The following is a 17587-nucleotide window of genomic DNA, read 5'->3' on the forward strand; positions in this document are numbered from 1 at the left end:
GTTTGAAGCAGTGGTGCCAAACCCTTTTGGCTTGCGGACCCTTAAAATAAAGCAGTTAAGCTGAAAATTGATTTCAGAGGGAGAATATTTTGTAAAGTAATTTCACAAGAAAACTGCTAGAAAATATGATTGAAACAAAACATGACAGTGACTGACAGCCTTTATGTAAGTATCCATCTATGTATTATCCTCACATACGTGAGGAACCCTGATCCATCGTTTTGTGCCCCCCTTGACTCCCTTTTCCCTGCATGTGCACCCTTCTGTCTCTGCCCCCCTCGGCCTTGGGTCACCGTGTCGTGTAAGACTGTCGTGCTGAGCTTCACTATTTGGCAGAGGAGAAGGGAATGGGAGAGATAGGGAGAAGGGAGGGAGGTAGAGAGGCACAGAGAGAGGGAGGAGGAGGAGTTATTTTGCTCTCTTCGTGCCTCGTCGCTGGGCTGCGTGCCTGTCTGCTCTTCTCGTGTGCATGCAAGATCGCGCAGGTTGCCCTCTATTTGCCCCCACCGCTCTCTATCTCCCAGTCTCTCCTGGCTTCCCTTTCTTAATCTCCCTTACAGCCTTTGGTTCTCTTTCCACTTTTTTCCCCAACTTGCCCCCTCTCATCAGCTCTTAACAGCTTAAAATCCTTTTGCCCTCTCATCTTAATGATTCTACCTCCTTCTCTCTCTCTCTCTCTCTTGGTCGCTGTCTCTCTGTGAGTCATGCAGCGGGCACTGGCTGGGTTTGTTTGCCTGACTGCCCTCCAGGAATTGCTGCTGGCACACAGAAAGCACTACTTTGTAGACCTGCTGGCTGGGGTTAGAAAAGGAGAGTTGGAGGAGGAGTGCAGGGGAAGGTGGAGGGTGGATGGAGGGGGTGAGAGGAGAGAGGGATGAGACAAGGGAAGCACAGGGGGGAGATGGAGGAAGGAAAAGGGACAGAGGCGAGATGAGGTTGCAGAAGGGACTGCATGTCTGTGTGAGGAAGATAAAGGCATGCAGAGAGTGAAGTATAGCCTTCATAAGAGCAGCGACAGAACTTTGAATTATTCAAAGGAGTCAAGATTATTGTGTACGGTGTTTGATGCGGTCCCACAGCAGCCACGTTTTTTTATGTCGTACGTTGCCGCTCGCTCATCAAAATACAGGAAGACTGAATGGAGGCCAGGCTTCTCAAACAGATACAAATCATTTTGGATGCATTTATAATTCATTTGCGTCTCATTGTACCGTAGATTCAAAAGTGCACCTACACGTACAAACACACACATCAGGTTGAATCAAGCTTATTAAGCTTTCCAAACTAAATTATTCAGTGTGTAAAAAGGGGGTTTCCTTTTTGGAGAAACAAGACAAACACGCCCACGCTGATTTGTAATGTGCAGTTTTGCGATGATTGAGTGTGTGCAAAATTGCCTCTGCTGCTTTTTCAATCAAGGCTTGTGATGGACTTTTAGTGTTATTTGAACCTAATAGATGATGCTGTTACCAAGAAAAGCAGCAGAACATTACCTCTGTTCATCTGCTGAACGCCGTGGAACCAAGCACACACATTATTTCTCCACATGAGACACACTAACTTGGAGACTCATTTAGAAGGAAGCTCTGCATCCGGCTGAATTCCGCTTCCCATCAGTCAGTTTGAAGTTGTTGTTCATGAACTGCAGAGTCAATTTTAAATGCCACTTTGTGTGAGTAAGCGTCTTGAATGTGATTCTCACAGGAAATGGCGTAAAACATCTGAGAACTCTTTTTGTAATGTGATCTTTTCTTCTTTCTAGTTTTCTGCCGTTTCTTAGACACCGCTCCCTTCACCTCCTCTCTGCTGCTCTGCTCGGCTCAGCCAAAACTCTCCAGCCCCATGCTTCCGGCTTAAGCTTTTTCATATTGCTCTAATATCTCTGTCACTCACACGCATGCCGGCACGCAAGCAGACACGCATGCAGGAGCTTGCATACATGTGTTTACTTTTTTACGCACACACACTCACACAGACACATGTATCTGGAAATGTCTAAGCTTTGGTCCGTATTAACCCAATATCTCGTTCCTCTTCTCTCACACGCATGACCACTTAAACACAACGATGTGCATGCACATGTATATGCACACACACACGCTTCCTACATTAAGCCCAGGTCCATCTTGCTTCAACGATGCCCAGCTGCAACCAATGAACATTCCAGTTCGTTTTTTTCCCCTCCCTCCCTCTCTATCATTTCAAATTTCAGCTCTAAGCCTTTAAGAGAGCCAGCAGCCAAATATGGTCAGGCTTGTGTCATGAACTTTGCACGACCTTCTAAAGCGGCGAAGAGATCGTGACCTTTAAGACCCTGCCTGAGGCTGAGCTTTAGGCACCATTTGGCATGACCACAGAGAGAAGTCAGATGTGCATGTGCGAGTATGCACGCTGTCGTGGGTATAAGTCCGAGAGAGTTCACGACCTGTGACTTACTGAATACTTCTGACCGTTTAGTGGCTCATTTTACTGCTCTGCATCTTTGGTTTACGGCATCTTAATTATCTCCAGCACTTATTTTTATGTTCCCTTTTTTTTCCCTCTGCCATTTTATTTCTTCTTGATACTGCAGGAAAGGAAACAGTACAGAGAGGAGAGGTAATTCCCTCCAGCCAGTAAGTTTTATGTCTAAACAGGTGGTGCAACATGACAATTAACCGAGCAAGCAGATATATATTCATCTGTCCTCTCTCACAAGAGCTCACAGGAGCTTATTGTCGTGAAGAGTGAAGATGGAACTTTAAAAGTTTCCCGAAGGTCATAAATGGGGCTACATCTTGTTTTTGCCACCTGAAACCATTAAAAATACCAGGTAGCTTTGGCACCTGTGCCACGACTTGGAAGTGGATACTATAATGGTACCAAAACAGCTTTATTGACATTTCCTTTTCGCACATTCTCCTCACCAAACACATGCAGGCATAAAAATCCACCTGTGAGCAAAAGAAACATACCTCTTCAGGCCGTCACTGTGCTTGACCTGAGCAAAATTAAGGCCTGCTGTCTTTGTTTGTGTGTCCAACTTTCTCTCTCCCTCTCTCTCTCTTTCTGTCTCTCTTTTATCATCTCTTTCTCTCTGGCTATGTTCCACCAGCCCTGCTGTCATCTCCTGTTTATCTAATTGGGGTTCAGAGGACTTGAGTCTGACAGGGAGGGGAACAAGAGACGGAGACGAGGAGGAGGAGGCAGAGAGAGACAAAGAGACTTCAGGAACAGGCCTATTAGGAGTCTGAACAGGCGGGAAGGTTCAAATCTAATTGAGCCGATCGGTTTGGAGAGCTGGTCTGCACCGTCAGGGAGCTTGGAGGGTGGAGGACAGTCTGCAGTGCGGTGCTCAGTCAGTCCTGGTAAGTCCACCAGAGACTAGAAGTCACACTAATCTGTGGCTCTAAAGTTCATTTCAAACCTCCCTGTTTATCACTGAAATATATATTTATTGATTTGTTAGTTCATTGCTGTGGGTGTGAGTGATTGAATGTTTCTTCTCAGGACGACCACTTCTCTGAATGTGGAGGCAGGGTTCACAACACTGGCATGTTAGCTTTAGCGTTAGCTGTGTGGAAGGTGAACAAAATGTGCATTTGCTTGATAGGAGTTTATAGCTGGTGTTGTTGGGGACTCTGGGATGACCCATCAGAAGCAGCACCTAAGCAGGAGCTATTTTGGTGCTCCGGCACAAGGAGCATACCAAAACGATTGCAGCTTTATTCTGCTCCCTCATTGTGCCACGACTTGTTCTAAAAACCCACAAACTGTAAAATGTTTATGTTGCAACATTAGCTGATGTCTTATTTCATTCCATTGCCATGGAGCGAGTTCAAACAAGCAATTTTTTGCAACATGTTTGATTTGGATGGAAAAAGCTCCCTTTATATAAGTTTGGGACATTGTGGTGGACATACAGCCAGAAACACTAGATACATGTAATTTCCAATTCTCCACACTTTTATTCAATTGAAAACTAAATCATTTTGATCTGTAACATATTTCATAAGAGGGACCTTTGATTCTTAGTTTGTAACTTCAGTGTGTATTATTGCGATGTGTTACCGTGTCTTTTAGATATGATGGTTGGAGTTTGCATGTGCCCTCCTTGAAAAGCAAAGGGATCTAAAGCTGCATAATGAGGCAGATGCTGAAAACGTTGAATAATGCTGTTACAACTCTGTGTTTCACCCACCTATGGCTCACCTCTGTGTACAATATGAAATGTATAATATGATGAATCCTCAAAAGACATCCAGTTTGGCATACCGCTATCCTTTACAGAGGCCATTGAAAGCGTAGTAGTGTTTGGCACTCCTAAGAACTCAGCATTCCTTTCTCTCTCTAGCAAAGTGCTCTTATTCTAATGCGTGAGAATCAGGTAGCTTCTTTCACACCAGTTGAACCATGTGTAATGTGGCCTTTCAAGGAAGAAAGACAGGAAAGATGGCTTCTAATCAAGGATTTATTTAGGAGCCTTCAATGCACTCACACGAGGTTGCGTGTAAAAGTCTAAGGGTGTACGTCTATGTGTGTGTATATCTATGTTCATGTGCATCTGTCTGTTTGAAGTTCAAAAGGTTAATTGTGCCATATGGAGCGTGCGTGCGTGCAGGCGCATGTATGCCAGTATGCATGCAAACCAAGCTTGTCTGTGCTGAGTTCAAAAGGTCAGACGTGCCACAGTGCTGTGGATCCTGCCTTAATAATTGAGGCTTAACAAGCACATGTTAAAACATCATGATCCCCTCTCTCAGTCCTGGCTCAGACATGAGAGCAGCAGAAACAGCTTGTTTGTCCAAACTCAATTATTCACCAGTTTACGTGCTCAATGACAACCCAGTTTCTCACCTGGAAGAATTTCACTTTATTGGTTATTATTGGGATGTTTCTGTTTATTTTTTATATATTACGTATTTAATTTTCTTTTTAGTTCTTTCGTTCTTCACACATTTAACATGTGCAGGAGGAGGAACATAACTACCCACTCACCTATTAGTCACCAGCAAAAACACCATCAGGCTTCCTCATGGGGAGGTGTGATTTTTCTTTCCGCCATGCTGAAAAACGAGGATGTCCATATCAGTTTCATAGCATGACTCTACACTTTTTATCTGCAAGATAAGTCCTGTCTTGTCTATTCAACGCTGAGATGTCTGAAGTCTCAGATTCAAAGGGATTAGACAATTAATAATGTCAGTAATAACACTTCAAATCTCTGTCTGCTCCTTCTTTTAGGGCATGACCATACTAGGCATCAGCATCCTGCTCAGTGGATCATGTCTTAATGAATGACGTTACTTACAGAGGCTGACTCTTTTCATCACGCCTTCTTCCCACATGTAGATAGAATATATATATATATATATATATATATATATATATATAGTGTGTGTGTGTGCGTGTGTGTGTGTGTGTGTGTGTGTGTGTGTATACACTATACACACTATATAGAAAAAACATAGAAACATATATAAATGCAATTGCCAGTTTCTAGTTTATATAAAAACAGAGTCATGCTATGTTATGTTTGCTTATTATTCTAAATGTTAAAGGTGTAGTCACAGTTTTTTGTACTGTACGTCTCTTTTGTATGAGGTTGGCATGTAGTCTGAAATAAAGGTTGAATTTGTCATTACCTGTGCTATTATACGTGAAAGCTGAAACTAGTAAATAGCAGAAAACTGGGTTATATTGCTTATTATAGTTCTGATGATGTAACTGTAATGGGAAGTATTTTTAAAGTGATCTTCACAACCCTGGTTGTCATTTAAAAGAATATTATGTTGCTGCTTCTTTTAGTGTGTGTGTGTGTGTGTGTGTGTGTGTGTGTGTGTGTGTGTGTGTGTGTGTGTGTGTGTGTGTGTGTGTGTGTACGCACATTGTGGTGACCATGTACCCCTCACATTGTGGGGACTCGCCTTCCCAATTGGGACAAACCACAAGTCCCCATAATGTAAATCATTCATTTTTAGGTTGAAGACTTGGGCTATGGTTATGGTTAGGGTAGGTCTCTAAGAAATTAATTAAAGTCTATGTAACATCCCCAAAAGTGATCGAGCTATGACTGTATGGGTGTGTGTGTGTGTGTGTGGGCAGTGCAAACAGGCACACACAATGCAAATGTTCAGCACAGCTGGCAACACCTTGGCTCTCTGAGGCCCGTGCACGGTGCCAGTGCTCATTCCCATGGCAACATTATCAAACAGCAGCCATGTGGCAGCTGTCTTACAGGTTCCAGCAAAATGGCCATTCAAATGTTGATTTGAATAAATATGCTCATCCTATCCATTCAAATTGTAATATGTGGAGCCGTGGCTGGAGAATACAATGTGCTGTGAGGAACAGCAAGCAGCAGAAGAGAGCAGCCTGGTTTCTCTGGGTCTTCAGTAAGCCTCCAGTACATCTGGGGATTTAGAGTCAGGGAGGAGTGGAAGGAGTGAGGAGGCAGGAAGGGTGAGGGCCAGCAGGGGCTCATTCCCAGTGTATACAGGTGGAATTAATGGGAAGCAACAGGAAAAGACTGAATGTGTGCACACCTCCCTAAGGCCTGAAGGATTATAGCTCATGCACACACACACACACACACACACACACACACACACACACACACACACACACACACACACACACACACACTGGCACCGGCTTTTGATAAATACTCGCTCAGTCTTGCAAATCTAATCATTACTCAGTCCCTCTCAAATGGGCAATCTAGTTCTCATAGACACTTGGTTTTGCATCTCTCACGCCCAGAACATCATAAATCCCTTCCACTCCTTTTTTACTCAGACGTGTGTACACCTTTAACAATTAGACTATACGTGACTAAATTCCAGTAGTTGCCAAATGGAGACCAGCTATGAATCAGAGCACCCATTCTGTTGTCACGCTCTGAACTGCAGTGTTTCTTAATATAATGGGCTGGGACTCCGAACGTGTCTGGCACCTCCCGACATGACAAATGAGCTTGAATGTCCTGTTCATCCATCCAAGTTCGCAACTGAGGCTAAGTGTGTTAGAGCTTGTCCCCAGACAGATCCAGGCAAGAACTACTGTGTCCACGCTGGACATTTTATTTAAACAACATGTTTTCACTGCAGTTAGACTCTGTGTGGTTGTTGGTGGTGCTGGGGTGTGCATGTCTGTCTGTTTCCGCACCTTAAAAGAAAGCATCTTTGAAACATCTTAAATTAAGACGTACTATGTCAGTCCACTATTGAAAGTAAGGTATATGTGCAGATCAGGATAATAGTTTGATTAAACCATTTGCATGGTTCACAGTGTACAAATGAAATCTAGTTTTTCCACAATTACTAGCCAGGCTGCTGTTTCTCTCGATATATAGGGTTTATATGGCAACCTACCACAGCATTAGCTAATCTGGTCCAGATGAAGCAAGTCTTGGCTTGAAGAAATGGAACACAAAGTTTCACAGAAAATGTTATATTGTTGAAAACAACGTCAAAGTATCAAATCACATAAAAGCAACAGCTTCTCTCGCATACTTCTGAAAGTGCTGTTGACATTGGATGCATCAATTGAGATGCCCAGAGCTCCAAATTCATTGTCCAAAACCTTCATTGGAGTAATTACAAAGTTCTTAATCAGCAGTTTATCTCTGTTCTGTTTATTAGTGAGGATTTCATCCAATCAATGGGACAGAATTATTGACAAAAGGCCGGAGAGCAGTTTTATGTGTGTAATGTATTCATAACTTCATTCATTATTCCAGATTAGGACGTTATAGAAATGATAGAAAACACATAATCTGAGCTATCCCAATAATTTGAAGGGAAAAGTTTACACATTCAGCTTATGCAGGAACATGATTATCCATCCATCCATCCATCCATCCATCCATCCATCCATCCATCCATCCATCCATCCATCCATCCATCCATCCATTTTCTATGCCGCTTATCAAACCTGCGACCTTCTTGCTGTGAGGCAGCTGGGATAGGCTCCAGCCCCCCCCCAACCCCGAAAAGGGATAGTCGGGTATAGACAATGGATGGAGGGATGGATGGATGTCCCACAGCAAAAAAAAAAGAAAAAAGACCTGTATCATTAATAACAAAATATCATTAAGTTTCACAGCCAGAAACAGAGCAAAGCTAATATCATATACTGTACATAATGTTGTATATATTGTATATATGTATATATTGATATATTATATATATTGAATAGTTTTTTAACTTGAGGCATTTTTCTGTAAACTCCACAATGTCTTCCAAGTGGAGCCAATTTTTAGCCAGTTATAGGTCACCATCCAACCAATGTTTGCCTCGTTGCTTTCTTTCTTGCTTACTTATTTTCATTTGTTCCTCCTTCCCTCTCTGTTTATCTCGCTCCCCATGTCCCTGTCTGCTGCTAAACCCTGAGGCCAAATGATGCAATAATAGGTTACAGGAAGAGAAGGGCATGAAGGAGGATGACAAGCAGGCGGGAGGAAGTGCACAAACTCAGCTTATCAAAACCATTTTGTTCCCCACCGTCCAGGTGAAATGGGAAACAGCTCTTGCTGTGCAGGAAGCAGTGTGCAGGAGGAAACAATAATGAACAAACAGAAAGAAGGAAAAAGGGAAGCAAGGAAGATCGAAAGAAAGAAAGAAAGAAAGAAAAAGCCACCATTTCCTGCTCTATGGGGAGCAAGCTGGGGGAAGAGTGGGCACCACTGTGGGAGGAGGGAGGGTGTGGGTGTGTGTTTGAGAGTGTATGAGGCGTGCGTACGTGCAGAGTGGTGTGTGAGCTTCGGTGGAGGTGGGGACGAAAGAACAGGATGCACAGCCCTTGAGGAATGTGTACAGCCTGGTGGCACGTCTGTGAAACTCATCCCTCCCTCCCTCCTTTCTTTTCTCCCTCTTTCCCTCCCTCAGCCTCCCCTTTGCTGTCCTTCCCTCCCCGAGACGGGACAGCAGTCACACAGGCAGCGAGACGGAGATCTGTAAAACGATATAGAGAGGACAATTAAAGGAGGCAGGATGAATATGAAAGAGCGCAGTGATGGGCAGAGGCGGAGAGAAAGGGCCTTTGGGATCTGGGACATTAAAAAAAGGTCAGAGAGATTGCCTTCGAAGGGGGAGTGATGGATAGAGAGAGTGAGACTGAGCCAACTGCAGTGAACAGAACAGAGTACATGATCCCATTATCACTTTGCGCCCTCAAAACCCCCCAAACTTTAGTGCTATACGTCACATCTTGCTGCTGAGCATGAGTCACCCAGGGATCTCAGGGGAGCTCTGCAAATGACTACAGCTTGCAGCTCACGACTTCAAGTTTCTATTGTTGACCTTTGTGTCACATGCTGTCGCCTCCCTCTGCCTCCTGCATACCCTAAAAGTCTCTCATCTGACCTCTAATTGTATCATGATGTTACACCTGTGCTTTAACCTCCTATTTCACTTCAGTTCTTATATGTATCAGGCCGGATCTCTCTTTTTCTTTTTTTGTTTTTGACAAGTAGCCTTGGGCATGTTCCCTTCCCATTCATTTCATCCACGTTCTTTCTCATGTAAAAACTCTGCCTTTCCCTCTCACACAGCCCCTCCTCTTCCTACCCCCCCAAAAACAGCTGCTCTCCATTCGTTCTGATTATCCTGGAGACCAGAACAGAACAGACCATGTAACAGAACAGCACAGACTGCACTTTATTTACTGTGCTGCATGCTGCCTTAGCTCTGGCTGGCTAACTAGCCACAGCAGGCCTGCATTCCAGCGCCCTGCAGTCAGCCTGCAAACTCTGTACCCTGCTTCGCAATTTGTAGCTAAAGTGACTCACCTTCCATTATGATAAGTACAAAAACAGCTACAATAATAACAATAATAACAATGAACTTTATTCATGCAGAACGTCACAGTTACAAGGTGCTTTATATGGTTGAGCCAGGTTTAAAACATTTCAAGACTGCAATGATGCAAATACAGTCATTTAAAAATAAAAATACCCAACAACGATATAAGACAAAAACAATAATGATAAAACAGATAAGACATATTCAAAATAAAATTCTTTGCTACCATTAATTTTCGCCAAATTATCTACTGACTCACAGCAATTTTTTAAAATGACTGATGCTGGTGAGGCATTAATCCAACAGCGCTGTTCCCTCCAGGTAACCTTAATGGTAACACTTGCTGTAGGCATGTTCCTACGGCAGGTATCTTGGTGACGGGATTTGTGTTTTCTCCGTGTGGCAAAACCCTCCACCGCTGACCAGGAAGTCTGACATGAAATCACTTTCCTGACATTGTCTCTCGCTGACAGCTTTGTTTCTTGAGCGGTTTATTCAACATGTTTAACTTTCATATGCATAGAGTTAACTTTGAAATTTGTCCTGAAACATTAGATTGTTGTCTTGTGAATAACACATGAACTGCTTGCTGTTGTATTGCTTTACTCATCATTAGTCAGCACCCCAGAGCCTGTTTCCAATTATTTGTGAGGTAATACCGTGACAAAGAACTGTATATGAGTAATGGGATTCCTGGTTAGTTCTAATACTAATGTATGTTTTTCCATTCAAAAGGGTAGAGAATAGAACTGACAACATTTCTCCTGAAAAAACAGAGGGTGTACAAATGTCTGTAAACACTGTCCGTCTATAATGTGACTCACTGTATGACTCGTGTATGAGCCACGTCTTATATGAATGATTTGGTCATCAGATTTAGTGTAAAAGGGTCCCACGTGGAGCAGCCCCATGTTAGGAGGCAGTGACTGAACAAAGGTCCCTAGTGTGAAAGGTATGCAGCGCAGGGTAATGACACTGGTTTGTAGCAGAGAAGCTTTTATATAAACACGTGCTGTTTTTCTTCGGCTTCCAGTCCCCACTCAGACTTGTTCGACTTTCCATTGACTTTCACCTTCTCCAGATTCTCTTTGTTCACACTCAGACAGGAGGACGGGATGGCATGTGTCCAGGTGGCGCCTGTTTATTTGATCTATATCGTTCATGTCAGAATCCTGATCCACTCTGAGGAGCTATAAAAATGTCAATATTTAATCTGCAGAGTTGCCAAATGTTCCACTCACACCCACCTAAAAGCTCGAGAAAGGGGATAAAAATGTTGTTTTTTCTAAACTAACAGAGCTTTATATGTACCAGTAGTTCTTTGGTAGATGTATACGGCAGATGATCATCCATCCTGTTCTTGCGGATTTCTTTTTGTTTTGTTACACAATATCAAATCACACCTGAATTATGCTGTCTCTCTGAGTGCTACAGTGGATCATTCCCCTTCAGCTTATGTCTTTATGTCTTTACACACTGATTGCTCAGAGATAGTTTCTCAGTAAAACCAAAATTTCATGCCAGGTAGTGATGGTAATGAGAAGTTACAGGTTTGATCATTAATGCAAGTTCACAGAAAATTAATTGGCAATTATTCTGATCATTGATGAACTGTTTCGCAGCTCTTTTTTTTTGTATTTGTCTCTCTCTGTCTCTGTGTGTGCTTTTTGTATCTTAATATTTTCTGTTCTTCTTTGATAGTAAAATGAAAGTCTTTGGAGTTAGGACTCTTAGTCAGGTGAAACCAGACATTTGAAGACGTCACCAAAGTTTTTTTGGAAACTGTGATCATTTTTCATAATTTTATGACATTATATTTGCCTGCAATTGCTGGATCCGTGTGTCACACTGTCCACTATCTATCCAAATTTCCCTTTATGGCATGCGCAAGTTACGCTTCATGCATTAGAAAAACGCTGCCATGAACATAATGCAGACAGGAATCAGGTTTGACATCACAAATGTCAAAGTAGGAAATGTACCATAATCATGAGTCTGTGAGGAAAGCTTCCCAACATTTCCTGTCCAGCTTCTAAACGTTTTAAACATAGCACGAGGCTTTGTCACCGACTCTGTCAGTGTTAGCTGAAAACAAGAGTCTGTTCCTGTGACTCGCAGAGAAAGAGAGAACGGCAGTAAAGCATTTGCAGCCTGGATCTGTCATTTGTCTGTGGTACATTTAGTAAATGTTTGTTGTTGTTTCTTTTCTCTTGTAACCTTAGCAACAAGCCTTGGGGGCGCCATGGTCCCCAATTATCTGATATTGTTTTGGCAGCCCTGATGTCTCCTGTGATTGAACTGCACACATGTGCACACGCTCTGTAGTTTGACAAGGTGTTAAAGGGGGCTTACAGGATATTGGTGGGCTCAGGGCTACAGTGTCTGGCACTCTGGTAAATATCCCACACACACCTTTAAACAAGAGGGATGGAGAGAGAGAAATACCAGACCTCGAGAAACAGATCCTCGTCGTCACAGAGGGCAGGTTTACCTGTTCTGTTTCTATTCCAAACTCTCGGAGCATTTCTGTTGTGGAGGATGGTGGTTGTTTCAGGTCATTTTCACTGACTCAGTCTTAAGCTGTTTGTACTTTCTAGCCAACTGATGTTTACTGCCAAACACAGCTGCTCGCTAAGATGGAGATTGTGGGGTTTATTGTGGACCATGAAGGGCAGGACGTATGTTTTCATCACTGCATAGTCTGTTGGTTTCTAATGGCAGAAGAAATCAATCTGCGGTTTTGAAATATATATATTGCTGGCATACATGACAGGGAAACAGAATACTGTCACTGTAACAGCTACAGATGATACTGTTTGCTTTTGTTGGTCTTTTTTGTAATTTTGAGGTGTATTTTTCACGTTAATGAGTATAACCTGTGTTGTATGTCAAGACATCACGCCCAGTAGAACGTTTGTTGAAATAAAGGTAATATCAGGTTTTGATGATTGATTTACAATAGATTGACCATTGAGTCCTTAAAAATGTGATTCCTTTATTCCCTTGTTTCATTTTCTTGCATCCAAACATAAATACAAGGCTCTGACAGATTAACATGGCTCAGCTCTCCTCCGTCTTTTCTTTTCTTTGACAATGGAAGTTGCCCTTCAACCAGATGTCCCATGTCAAACCCTCATAACAGGAAAGCCATAAAAGCTTTCTCATAACTGCTCTGTAGGAGACCATGACCTCTGACCTCTGACCTCTGACCTCTCAGGGCTGTAGATTTTACAGCAAGAGTTTGACATATTCAGAAATATGCTTATTTGCTTTCTTTCCCAGTTTTTTTATGGATTAAACAAACAAGATAAAATCTATTATTTAATTAGTTTTAAGCCTCCTTCATAATCAAATTCAAATACATCATCAGTCAGTCATCATTTCCCTGAACATCGATCCCTGCTCCCATTCACAGGCGACCCGATGCAGGAAATGTTCCTGAACATTTCAGGATAGACGGCATGTGTGAAAGGGGTTTCAGAGGTGATGAGAGGTGGATGTTGTTACCATGAGACAGGGCCAGGCTAGCTGTTTACCCCTGTGTCCAGTCTTTATGATAAGCTAAGCTAATGGTTGCTGGCTTTATTCATATATTTACCGGACAGGTATGAGAATGGTATCTATTGTCTCATCTAAATCTTGGCAAACATGCACATCACTATATTACTTTCAGCCAAAGCAAGACACGAGAGCTGGCCTCAAACTACCCTGATGTTGTACACGGTTTAAGCAGTTCAACCACTTCCTGAGAACGAGCTGTCCACAGATGAGACACGTTTCTCTCTTCCCTCCCTGTAGTAATATCAGCACGATCAGCCCACATTTTCTGCTTGACAGGTGAAAGCAGGTGGGAGAGCCGTGGGTGCCGGTCACTCGAGAGGTGAGATGAAAAGCCCAATACGATGTCATTCACCGTCCTCCCTCTGTTCCGATTTCTGCTCCTGCGTTGGTGTGAGTCCGCTCTCGGCTCCAAGGGCAAACAAAAAGAGAAACGGCAGCAGGTTGTCAAGGCAACACGAGAGCCCCACACACACACGTGCACACACACAGGCACACATACATACAGGTGATGTGTGTAGTTTGCTGTGTGTACACATGCTTAGACGTGTGGTGATTATGTCACCATAGTTCTGTTGTTGCAGCGTGAGTGAGTGTTTGTGGGCTGGAGCTGAGGAACCTTTCACGACTTCAGCTGATGAGTGGGAATCTAAAGTTGGCAGCATGTCGCAAGCTTTATTTATACAACACTGTGTCTTTAGTCTCACGGCTAGTGTCCTACTTTAACACAGACTTTGGAAATGATGTATTAGTGCAGAAAATCACACCCACAAATAGAATTTCTATGGAGATCACATTGATGTATCTTTGCATGTTTCCTATTAGTTCTCTGAGATTATGCTGTGGGATTTTTTTTAATATCTGATTGTGTGAACTTTTCCTCTGAACAATGTTTTCTATTCTAAATAACAAGACATTCATCATCCCGTTGCTCCTCCTCTTAACCTCTAAAGAATGTGGTTTTGATAATCTTCATCTCCCTTTCTCTCATTCTCATATGTCATTCATGTGTCATTCCCCCCAAGAGCCCTGAGATAGTTTTAATGGCTAGGCGTGCCCGCGTTTCACATGCAAATGTGGGAAAAGTAACGACCAGGCAAAATCAAGAGAAAAATTCAAAACAAATGCCTAATTAGTAGCTGGGGATTCAAATGGAGCCAACAACACCACAGCCAATATAGCAAACAATTTTGAGAGGGGGAGTTGAGAGAGGGAGTGATATAAATGTCAGGTTTTAAAGATGTGTTAATGTGCACTTTCTGGTACAGAGAAAGCATTCATGGCTGCCTTAGGGGGTTTTGTGTGTGTGTGTGTGTGTGTGTGTACATTTGTGTGTGAAAGCCAGTCCTCACATCTGTGTATGTGTGCGCATGTCAGCTTTTTTCATATGTGTGCCTAGCTGTATGTGTTAATTAACTACAATATGCAGTGAGCATTACCGAGGGGAAAATGGATCTGGAACAGCTCAAATGCAAACACCTTGCTTAGCCATGCAAAAGATCAGACTGACACTGTTAAATTCAGCCTTCACTGGCAGATTTAATGATCAAAGGATTATAATCTGATCTTGGATGGCAGCCTGGGATGAATTAAGGATTCATTTGCCAGATATTAACTACGAAAAATGGATTAGGCAGGTATAGAAAGGCAAATATGGAGAAAGATGTACTGAAATTCAACCCTGAACCTATTTGCTTACAAGGAAAGCAATTTGTCTCTCCCCCCTCTTCTCCATTTTTCCTTACTGTGTTAAGAAAGGAAATGCTCCGCCTGAATGTTGGCAGCCCCACCAGAGTCAATAACAGACAAAACAATATGAGTGGCAAAATTAAATAGGATAACTTTGTGTATACGGCCATATCCCTGTACGCCCTACAAGATCCCAATCCTAATAAACTCTCCCCTGGTCTCTGCCAAATCTAATTTGTTCACTCTGCTTGTGTTTCTGCAGAGTGATCTTGATTAAGACACACACCCCTCCAAAGGGCTGGACCAACTCCTTATCTCACAACAAGGAAGTGAGGAAGGAACCATCAACACTGACACAAAGGGTGGGCCACTTGTGATGTGAGTCGGCTGTGTTTAGGTTTGCGCATTTTTCCATTAACTGTGGGGTCTAGAATTTAACTTATTCTAAGTCTGACAGCTGGGCTGTCCAGACCCGCGCATTTTGCTTTATTTTGTTTTGTTTTGTTTTATCTGGAAACTGAGCACTATAACATGAATACAAAGCAGGTGATGAGAGAGAGATCTGCTCTGAATTGATGTTACATACAAAGATTACACAGCGGATGAAGTGAACCCCATTACCTGATCAGACTTCAAGACTATATTGCATAAGCACCAAACAAAACCAGAAAATAATAATAATAGAAAATGTATCCATCTTAGTACTGCATGCTTATCAATATACAGTCTGTAGGCCTATGTGTAGATGAACACGTGTTAGTGCTGCATATGCCTGAATATGGTGGAAAATAAACCTCATATAAGTCATTCCACCTATTTTTGTCAAAATACAGTTAATTCACATTTTTATGTGACACAAAGTGCATAACCTTGTCCATAATATTAAAGACATACTGTGAGACTTCAATGCAAATGTTCAATCTGCTTTGCCAAAAATTTAATTCATGTCCTGGACATTTCTCATTATGAAAGAAATAGCTTGACAGCCAGGAGACGTCTTATCTGAGCTTCGCTAAGCTTGGCTCTGTCCCAGGGTATGTGCCAATCAGAACTTTTGAAAGGTAATTAACTAGTCGAGAACATAACCTCCCATAAAACCACAACTACATGTTTTTATACAAATTCAACAACCAAGATAACATGTCATTTACTCGGTATGCTAAGCTAAGCTAACTCTCTCCTGTCTGTTTTCATATTTCATGGACAGATATGAGAGCGGTATCTTCTTATCTGACTCTCAGCAAGAACACAAATAAGCGCTTCTCCCAAAATGTCAAACTATTCCTGTGATATCCAAAGTTTATGGTTTACAGTGTTTACAGTATGTACGTACTGTTTGTCTGAAATAGAACAAAGTGGGATGTGATGGAGAGAAAGAAAGAAGTCAAATAGAAGACGGTAGAGTATGATTTGAGTAGGGGTCAAGGTGAAATGCAGAAATACAGTGAGAATGACAGCAGAAAAGGTGAGTTCTGAGAATAAAGGGGCAGGTGTTAATGAATGAAATTAAGCGAGGAAGCAAAGAGGAAGTGGGAAAGAGGGCATAAAAATATGGGTACAAGAGGTGCCCCCGTGCTGCACTCCTCTTCCCTTCACCCGGGGTGGTCCTCTGGCTAGATAACCCCAGCCAGACAGCCGTGGGTGATAGAGATCAGATTGAGATGACAGACTGGAGTGCTGCCCAGACACACACACACACACACACACACACACACACACACACACACACACACACACACACACACACACACACACACACACACACACACAGTAATGAGGAGGAAATTAACAAGGCATTCTGTAGAAAGAAAAGAAAAAATCTGCATTCTTTGTTGTTTGCCTGTCTTTCACAGGAAGAGAAAAAGAAGTGAGTGAAAACAGAAGGCTGGGAGTTCTTTGTTCTGTCAAACAAACATGTCAACTTCCCAGAACTGTCTGTTGAACCTGCAACACGAGTGCTTATATACTGCTTCACTGCACTCCGCAAGTGTCGTCATGCATATCCTCAGTGTATCTTTTACAACTGGCTAGCCTTCATCTTAACAAATGGAAAAAAAAGTTTTATTCATGTTATAAAGGTGGCTCTTTTTACTTCTAGTTAGCTGGCTGAGAGTAGATAGAAGACGTTGGACACGTGAGTTTGACTCTCTGGCGCAGTTCTGGAAAGGTTTCGGTCTCACCCGACACATCAAGACCACTTTGTTTCCCTTGAGGAGTTTGATTCTGGCAAAGTGTATATTTCTTGTGGTGGGCCCCATGGTTCAGCCCTGGGTCCCCTTCTTTTATGTGTGAACATGCTGCCATTAGGTTAAAGCATCCGCGACACATGGGGTCTGTGTCTGCTGCTACGCAGATGACACACAATTCTACGTCTTAATTATTATGATTGTTATCATAAACAGACATCAAAATCACAAAGCAAATTTGGAACATGACATACTTTCCACTCCTTTTGACACATTTAACTAATCAAAACAAAAGAATTGTTGCCCTGTAGGACTCACAATTGTCTCTGCAATTTGGTAGCAACAAAGCGTGACACTGCCACCATTTGCAAA

The sequence above is a fragment of the Chaetodon trifascialis genome, chromosome 9 (genome assembly GCF_039877785.1).
Source record: "Chaetodon trifascialis isolate fChaTrf1 chromosome 9, fChaTrf1.hap1, whole genome shotgun sequence".
NCBI lineage: Eukaryota > Metazoa > Chordata > Actinopteri > Chaetodontiformes > Chaetodontidae > Chaetodon > Chaetodon trifascialis.